Below are 15,596 nucleotides of genomic sequence, written 5' to 3' on the forward strand. Positions count from 1 at the left end.
CTTCCACGGTGTGGTTTGTTCACAAGTATCGATCGAGCATTATGACGGTTACAAGAACTCTATATGTTCCCTTGCTAGCATGCCACAAACTCATTTCCTTTGCCCATAGCTGGAATGAACTTCCACTGGGGAGCCAGACACATTTGAATTGCTTGTCTCACCAAAGGCAATAGCAATTAGAGCGTTCATTTCTAGGGACATTGGTATCCTTTAAGTAAATTTAAATAAAACTTTTCATTAAAATAACTAAGAACAAAGACTATCACATTCTAATACCAACAAATATCAATTCAAAATAGGAAATATAGTTGGAGTTAGAGTCAAAGAAATACAAACACACAGGCATAAATTGGTGTCTTTAATTACTAGGGCTGTTGTTCTTTATTTAGTTTAATCCTGGTTCTTCTTTAGATTTAAAAGTAGAGTTAATTCTGACTCTGAACTTTCTTAGGTGTGTACCAAATATGGTCGGATTTTCCAAGAGTCCTGGTCTATAGCCCCTTTCTAGCCTTGATCTCTGGTATCTAATTAAGGACCCTCTTTTGACCCTTTACAACTTTTCTGAAGAAGTCTTTGGTTTCTTTGTTTCAGTCCCATTTTCTTGTAGTCTGCAGAGAGAAAGGGAGAATAAATTATTGTAAGGTGTGATGTTTCCAAAAAGTTTTAAACTCATGATTTTTCTGAATCAGCAGTGGGATTTTTCTTACTTAAATTCTTCTCTCAGCCTCTGCTCTTTGTTGAGTTTGTGATCACTAATCTTGACAGACAGGTCCCTTAGCAACCAGGGCCCTGATGAGGTTAGATTGTAAACTGACTCTTTCTGTCACCTGACTTTGCAAAGTCTGCTTTTGTGTAGGTACAAAGCAGGTCATTCCAGAACATGATTCTAAAATACCTTTGAGCAGAAGGCCACACAGAGACACAAAGGAACTTCTACCTGAGCCTCCCTGTGTGCTCAGCAAGATCCCAGGGGACAGTGTGAAAATAAAAAAGTGCTGAAGGAGTTTTCAGCTGACTTAGGTGGCAGTGACGGGAGAGTCAGGTACAAAGCCCAAATGGCAAACTTCCAGCATCACGTGCTTCCTCAGTCCTGGGTTAGGACCACCTGTGAGCGAAGCCCTGTTTCCTGCATTTAACCAGGTGCTGCAGGTCTGAATTCTCCTGTTAGGAGTCCCTGTTGGTTTCCACCCCTCACCAGGTTACCTATGGTCTAACTCATGGTGCAGGAGAAGAGATTTGGAAGACAAGGGCAGTGGAGTTCAGTAAAGCCACAGGAGCTGTGTCCTTCATCAGCAGATGTGACCAGGAGGATCGGAGTGTGCTGGGTTCTGGGTGTGCTGAGTTCTGGCAGGGTGTCTTTCTTGGGGGCAGTCAGCCTGTTTCATTCCGGGTGTTGGGGAAGGACTTGGAAAAGGCTTCATCATGAACAGGGCTTTTCTTAGTAAAGTTGAACCAAATTGGGTTAATGAAGCTTCCAAGGCTGTTCCTAACAACAGCTTCCAAATTATGCCTCTGTGACCACAGCTGCCTTGGGGTGGGGGAGGGAGATGGTGTGCAAGCTGCTTGTGGGCATTGGATATATAGAAATCGTTACCATTTATTGAGTGCTTGCTGAGAGCCAGGCTCTCTGGGAAACGTTTACTTCATTATCTTATTTATTAAGATGCACAGTTTTCTTTTTGAAGGGTTCATCACATTTGGGAACAACCTGGGGTGGGGAGGATTCAACGGGGGAAGGTCTTGGTGCCAGATGCTTCCTGGCCGTTCAGGAAGAAACACCTTGCCCTTTCAGGCACCAGCCCCCTTGTCCCCTTAGGCTCCTCACCTACCCAGCGCCCAGGGCAAGCTGACCTGTCTCTAGGGCTGGCTGTGCCTCGCCTGGCTTTGTTCAGGAGGGATTGCTCCCTGAGCACAGTGCTGTGTGCTTATCTTTCCACCATTTTGCTTTATCCTCACCATAATCCTATGAGGGAGGATAATATTTTACAGATGAGGACACAAAGGCAAGAGGAGATGAGGACAATTTGGACAATGGGCAGCTAGAAACTGGCAGAGCTGAGTTCTCTCCTGTTCAACATGACTGTCTGCTACTGTGGAAACCTGCTGAATCCAAGCTCCCTCTATGTGGACCCACCCCTGGGCTCCACAGATGAGTGACAGGGCACACTGAGAATCTTAGGCAGGGTGGGGAGGGTCTGAAGGATGGTGGAAGGTGTTCAATTATCCTGTAAAGATGATTTTAAAAGCTAGACAAGAACAGAAAATGCAATCTAATTGTGTAGACCAGCCAGCTCTGTGACAGAATACCAGAGACCAGATGGCTTAAAGGACTACGATTCGTCTTCTCATGATTCCAGGGCTGTAAGTCCAAGATCAACGTGCCCACAGAGTTGGTTTCTGGTGAGGCTTCTCTACTTGGCTTACAGACACAGTCTCTCCTGTGTCCTCATGTGAACTTTTCTCCTTGCATACCCATCCCTGATGTCTTTTGTGTCCAAATTTCCTCTTCCTATAAGGACACCAGTCAGACTAGATTAGGGTCCAATCTTTATGACTTTATGTAACCTTAGTTATCTGCCTAAAGGTTCCATCTCCAAAGTCACATTAGGGGTGATATGAAAGACACAATTCAGTTCATAGCATAGATTCTTCAAAGTTCTCTGTCCCACTCGCAGGAGACCCCACAGCAATGGGCACAGTTAGCTCCAATCCAGTTGCTGGCCCCTCTCTGCAAGGCTTGGAAGCCATATCCATGCAGCTCCGTGGAGAGTTCAAGAAAGGCTTTCTTCAGAAACCACTGCAGACTCCTGCAGCTCCATACGACCCAACATTTGCATGTAATTTTCACTTCAGCTAGAGCTTTTAAATTTAAAACCTCAGTGACTGAAGCCACAGCCCCCCTACCTGATAGTTTCTTTCAATGTTAAAAGTGATTTTTTAAAAGAGTTCTCAAAGCTGTCTACGGTTCCAGAGAGTTCTGTTCTTTCCATATACAAAACCAATGCCTCTGATTCCAGGCCTTGGTAAACTAGGAAGAGGGAAGGAGGAGGAGGGCAGGAAGGAGGCGCAGTCAAGGAAGAAGGAGGAGCAGAAGCCATGACCACCTGGATTTGAAGAGCTTCCCAATTCCCTTTGTGTAAATATTTCCACCATAATAGATTTTAAACTGCGTGGTTTAAAAATGGCTCACTTGGCTTCTGAACATTTTCACTTGGTATTGGAGTGTTCCACTATACCACTACTTGTCCCTCATGTTCTCAGAAAGCCAATTTGCAGATTTTAATCTGGGTGGGGGTACAATCTAGGATCTTGATCAAAAGGAGGCTCATGCCCTCCCAGGATTCAACCTCATAATTTGATTTCCATTCTCATCATAGTCTAACTCGGGGCACTGGCCACAGAGCCATGCACACCTAATACATGCTCCTGGGTCAACCTTCCTAACTTAGAAGAGTCACCCAACTGCTGAAGGTCAGAGTCACCCCTCTATTATGAGAATTCTCATAGGCCCTTGGTCTGTGTGGGAAAAGCACGGTGGGGTCTGACTGATGACAGGTGTAAACACTGCCCAAGTAGTGGTGCTCTGTCCCTTTATTTTTTATTCAACAAAGTCTGTGGGGGCCCCAACAGATCCCTCCCAATGATTCCAGGTGGTTAAGGTGCTGATTAAGGTCTCCTTGGGTCCTGCACTCCATGTGTTTGATATGTTCATCCCAGAGGCAGAACTGAGAAGACCCATGGGGAAGTCCATGTAATTCCAAGTTAATGGCCGGGATGTGGCATTTCAAGGGAAAACGTAATCTGGGAACTCACCTTGGAGAAAACTGGCCTTGGAAGTAATATAATCCAGTAAATCAAATTAAAGTGGGAATTGCACCCTGGAACTTGACATTTCCTGAGCAACTAGCATAGTGAGGGAAGGGCCACACAGAATTGGAATGTTCCCCCCACCTCCTTCCCTGGCTGATTCTGCTCCTCCATCAGGCTTGGAAGGGAAGGAAGATGTGGTGGGGATCAGGAGGAGGGAAGGGCCCCTCATCTGTTCTTTCTCTCCCTTCTCCATAGTCTACTCTCCAGATTATTCCTGAGTCCTGGCTGAGTCAGACAAAGTGGTCATGATAACATTAATAAACTGATTTGAGAGGAGAGTTGGCTTGCTGGACCTTTGGGAAAGGCCTCGGATGGAGCTTTGCTTGGTAGGATAACAAGCCTCTGCGGGGCTCACGGATCCTAGCCCACCCCACTGCGGCAGTCTTATTTCATGTGCTGAAGGTGTCAATAACCTCTCCCTTAAGTGGGCTCTGTCTTTCCTCTGGCAATAAAAAGGTTCAATTGTAAATGGCATTGGCATCTCCTCTCCCTTTAGGGCTCCTCTGAGATCAGAGGAGGGTGGGCACAGAGGACTCCACAGAGTCCCTTCCCCTTGGGGTCCCTGACCAGTGTTCTCCATGATATCTGATGATTTGAAACAACAACAACAAATTAGCCTTCTCTTACACTCCCATGTGCTCTTTAATCTTAGGGCTATTTCTAGGAATACATGAGATTAAAATAATTATAATTGAGCATCTACTATATGCTAAATCCTGTGCTAGGTATCTTATAAAGACTATTGACATGGCTGGGGATGTAGCTCAGTTGGTAGAGTGCTTGCCTTCCATGTGTAAAGACCCTGGGTTCAATCCCTAGCGCCACCACCAAAAACAAAAAAAAGGACTAAGACTATTTACAAAGCTAATAAAAATATTATGAGATAGAAGTCATGACTACCATTTTATAGATAAAGAAACTAAGGGTCAGAGATGTTAACAGATTTGTCCATGGTCAGTAAGTATTAAGATTCCATTCTTGATCTTTTTGACACTGAAGCTCACTTTTTTTTTTTTTTTACTATGTCACTATGTTACAGAAAACATTGTGTCAGTCAGCACAAAATCAGCTTGTGCTGCAGTTACAAGTGGCCCCAGAATCCCAGTGGCCTAGAACAATGGCATTTAGCTTCATTCTCTGTATGCTACATGATTCACATGCAGCACAGCTAGCCTGGGCACCCTGCTCCACACGAACCCAGGACTCGGCTGATGACGGAAGAAATGCCAGACTGTCGCACACTGGAGAGACAGGGCAGCCCTAGTGGGTCTAAAGTTAACAAAATGCTCTGGCGTTGGACTGACATATGTCCCTTCTATCCATAACTCAATGGCCAGGATTTTTCAGGACTCTTCCACAACACAAAAGGGAGCAAACACTATCCCACAGCACAGCTGAGGATACATTAAATGCTAGTGAGCAGCATTAAAACCTGCCATGAATGTCTGGGACGGGGCTTGGCACCATTTTAAATGTTCAATAAACACCATGTCATGCTCCCTTTCCTTCCTCCACTGTGAACAGCTATAGCGGAATCTCTTTCTGGACCAAAGACAGGCCCTTTGTGATGTACTCTGTTGAATACCTCCTTGTTTTTCTGGCTAACTACTGGATCACAAGATGCTGGCAACAGTCCACACCTGGATCAGATTGTTCCAGAGCCTGGGTCTCCAGTGACTTCATGTCCAACCATTCATCAGGGTCTCCATCAGCCGTCCTGCAGGTGTAGCAGGTGACAGACATTCACACGCAGCACATGACACCCTCCTATCAGTATCCAATAGGCTGAGGGTTACGGGCACTCCCCAACCTATTGTCCCTGGTCTGTCAGCTGTAATTTCCCTTCTTCTTCAATACAGGGAGACATATCAGAATGCAAATGACTGGCAGGGGTGTTCCTATAGGGGCAGAATGGCTCTCTTCTAATTGATAAAAACAGACATTAATCATTTGAAAAGCTCAACAATTTATTATGAGTAGCCAATTGCCTATGACACCTCAGCGCTGCTCCAGGCAGGCTGCTCATCAGGACACCGCAGGGGGAGCCCCTGGTCAAGGCGATCCCAGTGCACTCGGTTGTGAAATGAAAAACTGGTGCCAATTAATTGATTGTTTTATGTACCCCATGCCAAAGAATTGATTGGAGAGAACATCTCGTCCCCACTAACTCCACTGGCCAGTGGTCTTGGCATTGTGTAGACACAGCCTGAATATTAAGAATGCGAGCCTAGTATCAAATGGTCAGATCACAGAATGTTAGACTGGAAGGAACCTCCAGAGATGTTTTCATACATTCCCTTCATGTCACAGATGAGGAAACTAAGAACAGCCAGGTTAAAAGATTGGCCTTAGGACACGCAGTACAATCGTTAACTATTGTTTTAGAAAAGAGGTCAATGCGGGCACATCTTCACCCACAGCATTTTTAACATTTTCTGTAGCTATTTCAGAACCGAGATGCCCACTGAATGCCATTGCGTACTTTCTAAAAGTAGACAAGAATTTGAGAAACACCCCGTGGTGCAATTGTTCATTGCTTAAACTTGCTGCTGACTCATTTGCCCTTCACCACTTCTTTACCAACATCAGTGGTGGCATCCGTACTTACTGGCTCTTTTCTCCAGCTTGTCCCATCCGCCCGGACTGGGCTGGGAAACAGGATATAGTGAAGTCACCTCTGCGCGTCCTCATTGGCTGGTGGGCGGGACTCGGCCGTGAGGTCCTTGATGGGTTGCCCTAAGCCTATGGGTAAGCCTCCTGTCCACCAGGCTGAGTAAGCCACCTGTTGTCCTGAGGACAGACTGTTCAAAGTCAACGGAAGTCTGTAGAACAAGGGCACTGAGGTTTTCAGGTTTCATCTTTGTTGATGAAGAACAAGGCAAACAATTCCTGCAGGCCACACTTCAGGTGTTGGGGAGGTGGGGATCCTTCCTAAACTATACCTTGGATCAGGACCCTCCACACACTCGCTTAGCTGTGAATTGTATAAAGTGAATTGCATTCACTTTAGGTCCCTGTCTCTTGAAATGCCTCTTGTTTGAGACAAGCAGTTTGGTGGTGGTCCTTTTAATCATCCCTCATCCCATCCCTTCTCAAGTCAATTTCAGAGGTCTTGAAGGCTCCCTGGTTCAGGGTCTATGGGAAAGGAACTCCAGACTAGTTTTGTCTGGCCCTGGGGCTGAGGCACAGGGTCAGTGGCCAGGATCTAGGCTCTCCACTGTCAGTGCCCAGTCTAGGATTTTGGCAGCGCTCCCATCCCCACAGGCCCAGATGCAGCAGCAGCCTTTGGCATGGACAGAGAGCACTTAGGCTGGGGGCCAAAAGTCAGCCCTTTACCCCAGATGAACACGTGGAGGGCCCCTCCCTCACACAGCACACCTCTCCCCCTCTCCCCTGGGCTTATATGGCTTAGAGAAGTGTTTGGGGGTTTGGTGGTGGTAAGGAAGCAGGTAAGATGGAACTATAGGGTGACTTCCTGGGACAACCCTCCCCCTGACCCATAACAAATTAAGAAGGAAGAAAAGGAGAGTGGATTGGGGTCACCCTGAGTATCCACCTTTCTTCTGGGGTTGATGCATTGTTGAGAAGACATTGCAGAAGTCTGGCCCCTCCCAGTTCCTTTTCCTTCTTGCCTTTGATACAAAGCTACAAACACAGACCTGTACACACACGCATACTCCACCCCATAATATTCAGGGTAGTGGTTTCTTCTTGCTGCTAGGTTTAGATTTGGGAAAATTCTAGTGGTAGAATTCATGACTGAAAAATGTAAGACTTTAAGGGAAAATAGAAGAAAAAGGCCAGGAATGATATAATCCTTGTAACTGATTTTGTATTCAGGAAATAACACTGTCCAAGAGTACACTGAATAAATAGCATTGTAGGAGGTATCACATGGCACTGGTAGAAGTGGGTTCTGTTTTAGACATGCTAGTGAGCAAATTGGACACATGTCAATAACGAGGAAAGCACTATTCCTATGGCCCAGTAACCCACCTGTATGTTGGGGGGGAGTCTTCTCTCGAGAAACATGTACAGGGCTGTTCACTGCAGACTCATTTAAGATCTACAAATCATAAATGACTTTATCCTCATCCATTTTTTGTTGCTATTAAAAAAATACCTTGGCTGGGCACTGTGGCTCATGCCTGTAATAATCCCAGTTACTTGGGAAGTTGAGGCAGGAGGATTGAAAGTTCAAGGTCAGCCTAAGCTACTTAGCAAGTGCCTGCCTCAAAATAAAAAATAAAAAGAACAGGGGATGTAGCTCAGTGGTAGAGCACACCTGGGTTTAATCCCCAGTAAAAAGAAATAAATTAATAATAATAATATACGCAGGACTATGTAATTTACAAAGAAGAGAGGTTTGTTTAGCTCACAGTTCTGTTTGGCACCCGGTGAGGGTCTTCTTGCTGCATCATAACACGACAGAGGGCAGCCCATGGTGAGACAGAGAAAGCTGTCAGAGAGAGTTGAGAGAATTCACATTTATAACAAAGCCATTCGTGTGATAACCCATAAGTCCATGAAAAGACTAATCCATTCATGAGGGCAGAGTCCTTATGACCTAATCACCTGTTAAAGGCCCCCACCTCCCAAAATCACCACAATGGCCATCAAATTTCACCCTGAGTTTCAGGGGGGCAAACCATAGCAAACTTAAATGTCCCTCATTTAAGTGGATGAATTGTGGTCCCTTTGAACAGTTTGTTATTCAGCTGTCACAATGCATATGCTGGAACTCCACCCATCAACATGGTTAGAGCTTGGAAACACAAGGTTAGATGAAAATAAGCAAGTTCCAGAATGATAGGGTCAGTGTGACACCACTTATGTAAATTAAAAAGCACTCAAAGTATTGCTAGGTATAATTATGAGAAATTGGGTTTGAACACATGTATGAGAAAAATACTCACCAATTTGAGGATAGTTGTTGCATATTTGGAGAGAAGAAAGGGGACACAAGGGGAATTTTAAACTGTATCTTCAAGTCTTATTTCTTTAAAAAAGCTGACATAAGTGTGGCAAAATGTTAGCGTTTGCCATCTCTTTTTGGTGAATACAAGATTATTGTCATATTTCTCCTTGTATTTTGCTGTTTGTTTAAGTATTTCAAAATTGGAAAGGGGAAAGAAAATCCCAGTGGCATTTTGCACACATTTGCATGAGTAATAATGGGTAAGGTACTGTGACTTCCCATTTTCACTTCTTCCAGGAAAGAAACAGAATATCCATTCCCTGTATCTCCAATGCAATGCTTTTAATGTGTTTTTCTTTGTAGCAGAAATGTGCATCCAAAGGGGTATTTTTTCGGCCAATTATCCTATGTCCTTTGGATCTTGTGACATCGTTTCCTTCACCTGGATACATGGAAAAATGAGAACAAGGTGAAGTATCCTGATCCAGTCTACTCTGTAGCAGCTGGAGGTTCACCTTTCCATTGACAACCCCTAGGTTCCTTTTTTCTCATGATCTCACCAGAGCTGACCTACTGGAACATAGTTCTCACCCTTGATTATGCATCAGAATCGCCTGGAAATCTTATTAAAACATAGGCTGCTGGGCTCCGCCTTCAGAGTTTCTGATTCAGTAGTTCTGAATGGGGCCCAGCAGTGTGCAGAAAGCAGTTTAATGGGCCCTCTGAAAAGAAAAACAAGCACTGATCTAAAGCGTTTGCCAATTTCCATGGTGTAAATACTACCACCATGACTGACTTCAAGCCCCACAACATGACTGTCGTTAAATGCGGAGTTGGGGAGGGAGGGTGCACAATTGGTTCTCCCAAGGGAATGTACGCCATTTCCAGCCCTCCCTGGGCACTGAGACTTGAGGATTTGTGTTTCTAGTAAGATTTCAGGTAATGCTGAGCTGTAGATCTCTCACAGTGCTTCATACTTCAAAAACCACTGCTCTAGAAGGCAGAGCACAATAGTGTGGGATTTGGGAAGAGATTCCCGAATCGTGTACATAACTCTGCAAACTTGACCTTAAAAATCCCATTTTCTTAAAAGAAATCCAGGGCCAGGTGCAGTGGTACATGTCTGTAATTCCAGCAACTCAGAGGCTGAAGTAGGAGATTTAAAGTTCAAGGCCAGCTTGGAGAATTAGTGAAAAAAGGATGGAGGATGTAGTTCAGTGGTAGAGCAGCCCTGGGTTCAATCGAAGAATGAATGAATAGAAAGAAAAAGGAGTCCAGAAGCAGATTTCCTGCTCTCACAGCAAGAGAGATGTCACGGGGCTTGGTCCAGGTTACCCTGTAGATGAAACAAGCCCAGTCTCCATCCCAAGCTGGTGCACTGGCCTGGAGGTTCTGTCCCTTGTGACTGTAGCGATCTAAGCGGCACAGCAACAGGTGGGTGCACACTAACCTCCAGAGGCTCTGGAAGCAGGGAGCCATGTCTGAGAATTCTCTGGCCAAACAAGTCTAGACCCTCAGAAAGAAGGAAAAGGAAGGAAATGGGAAATGAGAATGAGAGAGAAGGAAAGGATAGCCATAGAGGTGGAGAGAGGAGTCCAGAACAGAGATGCTGATATGAGGTCAGCTACTGCCAAGGGATTAGGCAAAAATGCCAGATTAGGCAAAAATGAAGGCAGCAAATGCAGTTATCCATTCCCCTACAGTTGCCCTGCCAGCTTCATGCCAGGGGTTCTTTGATTTTCATTTCCCACTGTCACTTTCCCCAGACCCACACTGGGCCAGGCCACCTCTGGCAAGAACAAAGAAGCCCTGGAGGCTCTACAGGGATAAGGAGGAGCATCCCAGAGACGGGCGGGTGGGAGGAACACAAGGAGCATTGGCCCGGGCTGTTGGTATGCAGGATCACATGTCATTAGGATTACCACTCAGTAACTCCAGGAGCATTTGGCATCTCTGTTCCAGTTGCACTTGGGCAAGTCATAGCTCTTCACAGCTGGCAGGGGACTCCTTCCTTCCAGAGCCCAGCATTCCATCTCAGCCTGCCTCCCCCAGATACCAGGAAGCCACCCCCACATCCCTCCATGACTCCTATACTCAAGGGCAGTGACTGGAGCCCCCGTCCTTACCTGCCTGTTTGGAGTGGGAGGGGAGCATGGAAGGGAATCATTTTACAGATGCAGAAACTGAGGCCCAAAGAAGGACTGATGCAAGGCCACTCCACCAGCATGGCCCAGCCTGGATCAGATCCCAGCTCTTGGTCTCCTGGGAGAGCAGATGTCTTGCCCAGGTGCCGCTGCCGCCACCTTGAATTGGTGAAAGAGGGAATATCAGGCACCTGTTTGCCTCGATGCCTCCTTTCCTTCTTGAATTTCCTTCCCCCATTCTTAGCCACTTTCTTGCTTCCTCCCTGAGGTCCTGATGACCCACCAGCTAGGACAGCCCCTCCCAGTCTAGTCTGTGCCTCTAGGGCTCTGGCAGCTGTGCACTCCCTGCCCTTACCTCATATTCCCAGGCTCAGGGGAGAGGCGTGGTGAACAGTTCCCTCTGTCTTCTTCAAGTCTCTCCTGCTTAGGTGGGCTCTCCGCTGTTCCCTGAGGACTAGTGGCCACCTTCTCCTCAGTCCTAGGCACATCCGTGTGGCTCTTAGCACACCTCCTACTTGTTCAGGTAGGTGAGATAAGGGGAAAGCAGCAGCGGCTGGTTTCAATCAAACAATTTATTGCCGAAAGTCTGTCTCTCTCTCTCTCTCTCTCTCTCTCTCTCTCTCTCTCACTCACACACACACACACACACACACACAGCCATGTACAGGGGGCCAAGCAGATTCCTTCCCCAGAGATGACACCTGCTAGACACAGAGTTGGGGGCTCTCTTTTCTATGGTAGGGACCATTCATTGTCCTGACTAGGACTCAAACCCTGTATAGCAGGCATTATTATAAACGAGGACACTGAAGCACACAGAGGTCACACAGATAATATAGGGAGGATCTGAGATTTGGCTCCAGGGTCTTTCCATGAACACTGGAAACAGGAACCTTTATGGAAGAATGCCCACTGGAGGAAACAGCTGCAAGATGCTCACGTGAGAGGCTGAGAGTAGTCAGATGCCCAGAATGTGGCCCCAGAAACCCACTTTGAAAGGTGACCGGATCCAGGAGAGCAGAGAGCTGCAGACATCCTCACCAAGGGCCAACTCCCCTGCAGCACCCTATCAAACCCATCGCCCCTCCCCCTCCCTTCTCTTCTCCACCAGCAATAGGGCCCTGAGCCCTTCAGGACAGAAACTGCTCTGCACAGAAACTCCCACTCTGCTAGGAAAGATCCTGGGCATCCAGAAAGCACAGGCAGACTACACTTGCCAGTGACCTTACATATAATGGGGGATTTGGAGTGCACTACCCAATTGTGGCCTCATGATGCCACCCTTGAGCTACGTACACATTCCCACCTGCTTGCAGGGGGCAGGTGACCTAGCAAGACCGGCTTTGTGGGGGTTTGGGGGGGGGGGTTTGGAAGGTCAGGAGAGCACCGAGGGCAGGAGCTCCAGTGGTCATGGTCATCTCCACAGCATCACCTGCTGTCATCCTCTTTCTCCCACTGATGTCTGCTGGTCTCCAGGTCAGGGCTGTTTGCCTCACATGCTTATAGTTATTGCTTCTGGCCTATAAACCAAGCCCTTCCTGAACCTCCACAGAGAACCCCCAGCCCCATTCAGGATCCCTCAGCACCCTGGAACTCAGTGTGCCACCCACCAGTTCACATGTTGCCTTAGAATGGCCTCCAGTGGTTCCTGCATGGGAGAGGAAACTTCCAGGTGCCTTATTTCTTGAGATCTGAGGATCTGTGACAGGCAAAGGACTTGGGGAGGCCTGACACCGTGCCTCTCACCTTGGGCTGCCTGGACACAAGCATCTCCCAGGGCTGAGGGGGAGGATCCAAACAAGCAGGGGCACTGGAGTCCAGCCTGCTCCGGCCACAGAGCGGCGAGGTGCTCAGTGCCTCTCTCAGCGGTGGAAAATGAGATGACTGCCTGTGTGGCCTCATTGCAGCTGCAGAGGCCATCCCCCAGCCACCAGCATTAGCAGAACAAAAGAGACCCACAGACACCTGCGATTGTCATGACTCTTCAACTCTCCCTGTAGTACATAAGTCCCCTTCCCTCCTGATGGATCCCAACACAAGTTCTCACCTAAAGGGGAAGTTTCCTGGAACCTTAACCCAACTCTTACATATGACCCCTGCCCTCTACTCTGTCCCTTGAGGGCTTCCCATAAGGATGGTGACTCAGACCTTCCCTAGGCCTGTCCCTTCTCTCTTCTTCTCCAAAGCACACAATACACACCAGAGGCCATTGCATCTGAGGTGAGCCTCAGTATTAATTCTACTTAACTTCAGCATCAAGGATTTTATCTGAAGGACTTGAGGGTGGTTCACAGGATGAGGGGGCAGACACAGGTCCAGGCCAGGGAAAGACAGAGGCAGACTTTGCAGTGAACTGGAGAGCAGAAGCTCATGATCTTGTCTCACAGCTGCTAGGATCAATTGGTGCCAATCATTTTGTTTCCCACTTCTTGTCCCTCTTCACAGGATTCCAATTCTCCAGGCCTATGTTGGGTCTTGAGTTCATTCAGCAGGCGGGGAGGACAGGACATTCTGAGTGACGGTTCTGCCAGGAGTGCCCACTGTGTGGGAGGGGTCATTCCCTGGAAGGTGTTCAGAGGCAGGTTGTACGCAGCTAGGTAGCAGAATCTGGGAGAGCCAGGCCACCAACATCCATCAAGCCGTTGTCCCTGCCCTTAATGGAGCCACTCCTTTTTGCCTTACCTTGTAGGGTCACCCACTACACACTGCCCACTGGGAAAAGATTAAGGGTGTGGCATAACTTTGAGACACAGAGAGTCTCAGTCCTTGATTTAAGGTTACCCAGTAACTCAGGGACGGCCAGTTCCACTTGTTCTTGGGTTTGTTGTGTGACTTACCTGAGCCCTCGGGGGAATCTCTTTTGTGGACGGGGCCTCCCGTAGATACTTTTTGGGGTAAGGGCTTCCTGACTACTGTTGAGAGGAACAGCAAGCCCAGACCGCAAAAAGATCCAAAGGAGACAGTAGCCTTGCTGTGGCAGGAGAGGAGGGCATGGTCCCCCAGGGCTCAGCCTGCACTCAGGCCAGGTGAGGAAGGCAGATCCAGGGCCTGGGGAGAGAAGGGAGAGAGATGAGGGGGTCCCAGTACGCAGGTGGGCAGGAATCCCAGCTGCAATCCTTCCTCCACCACTCAATGTCAACCTCATCCTTACCTGGCCAGTTAGTAGAAAGCAGAGTTGTGGCGCCCCCTAGTGTGGGGGCTGCTTGGGCTTCCTGAGTCCTTCTCCCTAGAGGGTCTTACGACCTCCTGTTGTGACTGCCGTTCAGTCAGTGGCCCAAGAGTCTTCGATGCCCTTGGTTCCACAGTGGCAGCTTGTCCAATTTCACAAGGGACTCTCCAGAGCCTCAAAACACCAAGAGTCCCAAGAAGACTCTGTCATTGGATGAGACCCCTGAGGACAGACACCTTTAAATTTGCAGGCATGGTCTGCTTCAGTGGACACCACTGTTACCAGGCCAGGCCCTCTCTGAATGGTCCAACCTCTCCTGCTGTTTCAAAGGAGCTCTCCACAGAAGTGACAGCTAAGTCCCATAGTGGCCTGCAGTTCTCAGAAGGCGTGAGGTCACCTTGGAGCCTCCAAGCCAGTCAACCAAGGTCTTACCTGCTTTATCTGAAGGGCCCCTAGAGGCCACAGCCACTGGACACAGGGAGGTTCTTTCTAGAAGGATCAACACTGCTGGTTTGCAGAATGGATAGTTTCTGCCCCTGGTCCACCGCTGAGCTCAGGATGGGTTGGTTGATCTCTTGCCTTTCCTGAAACAGTCAAGGAGACATCCCAGACGTGCTCAAAAGGGTGGCCCTGTGCCTTCCCCAGATCCCCAGTGGCAGAGAATCTCCAGTGGGGAAGGGGGAAAGGGGGCGGGAGGCTCAAGGGAGGTCATGTTTGAGTCCTCCAGGGAAGATGGGCAGGGTTTGGAGACAGGGAGGAGGGGAGAGGATGGAAGTGAAGGCCAGAGGCAGAAACGCCCTGGGCGGAGGAGGGCCTGGTTTGTAGCAGAGAAGGGGAGAAGGGAGGTGGTGGGGAAGAACTTGGGGCCATAGCTTGGTGTTCAGGCAGCCAGGAGCTGGCGTTTTCTCCAGCAGGCAAGGGATGGTCTCTGAAGGTTTTTGATCAGTAAAAAAATCTGTGAAATTGACTGGAAGAGGGAGAGGCTGCTGTTAGAGGAGAAAATAGAAACTACAACAATTCTGCTGCACGGTAATGGGGCACGGGGCTGATCCAGAGGGAGGGAAGGAGGAGACCAGTGCAGGGAATTTATGAGACAGGAATGGATAAGGCACAGGTCATCTGAGAGGCGTGGAAAAGGGTCCCAGTGCTAAGGACAGAAGGGCCATCACGCGAAGAAAGTAAGTGGTTGAATTATATACCACATGCTGTCCAGTTTAATCATGTGGAAGACCCACGATGTACGGGGTTTGCTGTCAGCTCGCAAGGTGTAGAACTTGACAATGATAAGCGAAGGGCAAAAGAGACAGGGGAGGCAAAAACTGAAGCTGGGAGGAAGGCAGACATGTGGGTTTGAGGGGTCACTCTGTGTGGACATCTCCGCTGTGCTCCAGGGGGCTCCCTGGCTCTGTCCCATCCCACAAAGCTGGGTAGTGATGTCGGCCGGGTGGTGCAGATAGCTCTGCCTTGGAGAGAGGACCTCGGAGCCATGCTGGGG

At 48.2% G+C, this 15,596-nt stretch overlaps 2 long non-coding RNA genes across 2 annotated transcripts; both read right to left on the reverse strand.

The window, feature by feature from the left end:
• Nucleotides 1-360: 360 nt before the first annotated feature.
• Nucleotides 361-8,059, reverse strand: LOC124990211 (uncharacterized). Its single transcript, XR_007109719.1, has 3 exons — nucleotides 6,479-8,059; nucleotides 5,511-5,587; nucleotides 361-608 (listed from the first exon to the last, which is right to left on the reverse strand). It is a non-coding gene; the product is annotated as an uncharacterized LOC124990211 (long non-coding RNA).
• A 72-nt stretch (nucleotides 8,060-8,131) lies between these two features.
• LOC124991057 (uncharacterized) lies at nucleotides 8,132-13,796 on the reverse strand. The gene is made up of 3 exons (XR_007109867.1): nucleotides 11,288-13,796; nucleotides 8,787-11,091; nucleotides 8,132-8,329 (listed from the first exon to the last, which is right to left on the reverse strand). It is a non-coding gene; the product is annotated as an uncharacterized LOC124991057 (long non-coding RNA).
• Between the last annotated feature and the right edge of the window lie 1,800 nt (nucleotides 13,797-15,596).

This window comes from Sciurus carolinensis, chromosome 8, assembly GCF_902686445.1.
Source record: "Sciurus carolinensis chromosome 8, mSciCar1.2, whole genome shotgun sequence".
Classification (NCBI taxonomy): Eukaryota; Metazoa; Chordata; class Mammalia; order Rodentia; family Sciuridae; genus Sciurus; species Sciurus carolinensis.